The sequence below is a fragment of the Canis lupus genome, chromosome 6 (assembly GCF_003254725.2).
Source record: "Canis lupus dingo isolate Sandy chromosome 6, ASM325472v2, whole genome shotgun sequence".
Classification (NCBI taxonomy): domain Eukaryota; kingdom Metazoa; phylum Chordata; class Mammalia; order Carnivora; family Canidae; genus Canis; species Canis lupus.
The window spans coordinates 16,511,164-16,513,852 of record NC_064248.1 but is presented as its reverse complement, the minus strand read 5'-3'; the positions used below and the strand labels follow the sequence as shown (position 1 = coordinate 16,513,852).

Sequence of the window (2,689 nt, the reverse complement as noted above, 5' to 3'; positions counted from 1 at the left end):
CAGTACACGCACAGGAGGGGCTGTGGGGCCTCATCTGATGCAGCCAAGGGTTGGCAGGGGCTGTGGGCAGATAGGAGTCTCTAGCCCATGCTGAGACCCCCATGGGCCCTGCTCGGGCTGCTCCTTCCACCCCCGCTGTCCTTGCAGACCCCCTTCTCGCTCACCCTGAAGCTCTAGGATGCCTACATTCTGGATGGGGAGCGTGTGCTCACAGAAATGGCTTACACAGGATCCTCAAGGTGCACAGCAGTGAATGAGCCCGTGGGAGCCCAGGTGTGCCCGAGTTGGGGGGGGGCAGGGGTGTTGGCCCACTGCTCTGAGCAGCACCCAGGCCTGGGAAGAGGGGGGATGGCTGGGTAGGTGGGCTGAGTGGGGCCCCCTGAGAGAGGCAGCAGGCATGGGGCCTCCCCCAGCCATGGCACTGCCCGCAGCACTCCTGGGCACAGCTGGGCCTCCAGCCGATGCCCTTGGGAGGTATCGTGGGGCAACGGGGTGGCCCCCTTTGGGTCTGACTTATACCCATTGCCCAGAACGCCTCCTGAAGCTGCCCTGGAAAGTCTTTGGGAGTTTCTGCAGGACTCGCTGGCCCAGCCCTGGGCCCTGGAGGATGAGGGGGTGCTCAGATACCTTCAGGCCTCCATGGCCCAGCTCTGAAGGATGAAGTGTGACCTGTCCCCTTCAGGTGGGCTCAGGGCCCAGTCCCCTCTCAATTCACCCTCCTGGGGCAGCCCGCAGTGGACAGAATCCCTGGGGCCTTCCTTCTTGTCTCTGTGCCTCTCCTCTTCTTCTCCAACCTCAGGGAAACCAGGCCAGAGCTGGGTGTGTGGGCACTCACTGCAGGGGCTTGGGCATCAGCAGCATGGAGGGCTGTGATCAGGGTCAGGTCGGGGGGCACTCAGAGAGCCATGAGGACCCCTGGGGCCCTACCAATTGGGGCCACACAGCCTACTGGACATGCTAACCCAGTCTGACTCTTTTCAGCGGGACCTGAGGAGTTCCCCACAATGCCCCAGGCCTGGAGCAAGTGTCCCCAGCGCCCAGGCCTCTCCTCTCTTCTCCTACTGCAGGAAGCAGATGGGCTGGCCTCCTCAGGCCCGGACACCCAACCTGAGCAGCCTGGACCTTCTCCAGCCAGGCCATCCTCAAGGCTGAGGAGCCACTGCAGGAGGGAAGCTCCCAGAACCCACAGCTGCACACCCGTGTCCAGGAACTCCAGGGGCTCTGGTTCTGGCCTGTCTGCCCCCAGCCCAGGACCTGTCGCTGGCCCGACTGCCCCCACAGCATGGAATTCCCTCCCCATCCTCCTGGTGAATCAGGAGGGTATATGCAGGGGGCCCCCAGACATGGGCTTGAAGCCAGAACATTGGGTCCCTTTCCCTTTAGGGCCACCCCAGAGGCCACACGACAGATCAGGCCCTGGAACCCCCTGGACTCCTTGTCACGGGGTCCACTCAGCCCATTAAAGATGATGCAGTAGGGATCAGGATACCTTCCTGCCTTGTGGCCACTGCAGCTCATGCCCCTCGTTGGGCAGTGATAGCTAGGACAGAGCCAAGGCAGTGCTGAGCCAGCTGCCCCAAGGCCCTGCACATGCCTAGGACTCTCTGACCTCCATGTCCACAGGGAAGCTAGATGCTCATGAGTCTCTGGAACAGAGCATGATGGTGAGTGTGGAGGCCCTGAGGCTCTGGCCAGCCGGTACCACGCCCTGCCTCATCTCACTGTCCTTCCTGGAAAGCAGCACCCCCCCATCCCCCGGCCAGGACACAAGTCCCTGACCCAGAGGGGCCTGGGCTGGCCTGGTCTGGGCTCTAGGGGTACAGAGTTGACTTGAACTTGGCCACAACCAGAATGAAGACTGACGGGACTGAGCCCCCCATCGCCCGGAACAGTCCTGGATTCTGTCCCAAGGCTGGGCGAGCCCTCTCAGGGCAGTATGTGGCCTCCTGGGGCCTGAGCATGCCTCACAGATCCAGGTTGTTGACCTAGGGCAGCGCTGGGAATAACAGGGCACCCAGCCAAGGGGTAGCAGGGGTGGGCCCCACCCTCACCCACACTAGGAGGCAGGTTCCTCCACATGCTGGGTCTCGAGCAGTCAGTTACCTGGCACCAATGGGCCAGAGGCTGGGGCCCAGCAGACATGATGGGACCCTGCTTGGGAAACCCAAAGCTGCAGGTCCAGGTCAGGTCTGCTGTCCTCAGAACTGCCTTTCAGGGCCCCAACCTCAGGAAATGTGCCCCCACCCAGAGTCAGCAAAGGCTCCAAGGTACAGGACTCTAGCACCCGCACCCCCGCGTGTTTTTGGATTTCCTCTAAAGGACAATAAGGTCTCCCTTCCCAGGGGAAGGCACACACCCTTGGCCCCTGTTTGCTGTTGAAAGTTCAATAAAGTATGTTAAAATGCAAAGCCAGCCTGTTTCTGCATCTCCCAGTGCTCTGTGCAAGCAGCGCTGGACAGACTCCTGAGAAAGGAAAAGGTGGCACAGCCCAGGCCCCCTGGCCAGCCCCTGCAGAAGGCCACCAGACAGACAAAGCTGAGATTCTCATGTGCCTTCCAATGTCAGCCAGACGCCAGGGTCAGGACCATCAAAGAATTTACTGCGACTCCGCCTGTGACTCATGGGCCAGGACAGGGCTGGGAGGAAAGCAACAGCCAGGGGACCAGTGGGATCAGGTCATGATAGTCTG

The 2,689-nt window shown here is 61.4% G+C and overlaps 1 long non-coding RNA gene across 1 annotated transcript; it reads left to right on the top strand.

The window, feature by feature from the left end:
• The first annotated feature begins 549 nt into the window (after window positions 1-549).
• On the top strand, window positions 550-2,408 carry LOC118355137 (uncharacterized). Its single transcript, XR_004817006.2, has 2 exons — window positions 550-682; window positions 1,068-2,408. It is a non-coding gene; the product is annotated as an uncharacterized LOC118355137 (long non-coding RNA).
• Window positions 2,409-2,689: the final 281 nt, after the last annotated feature.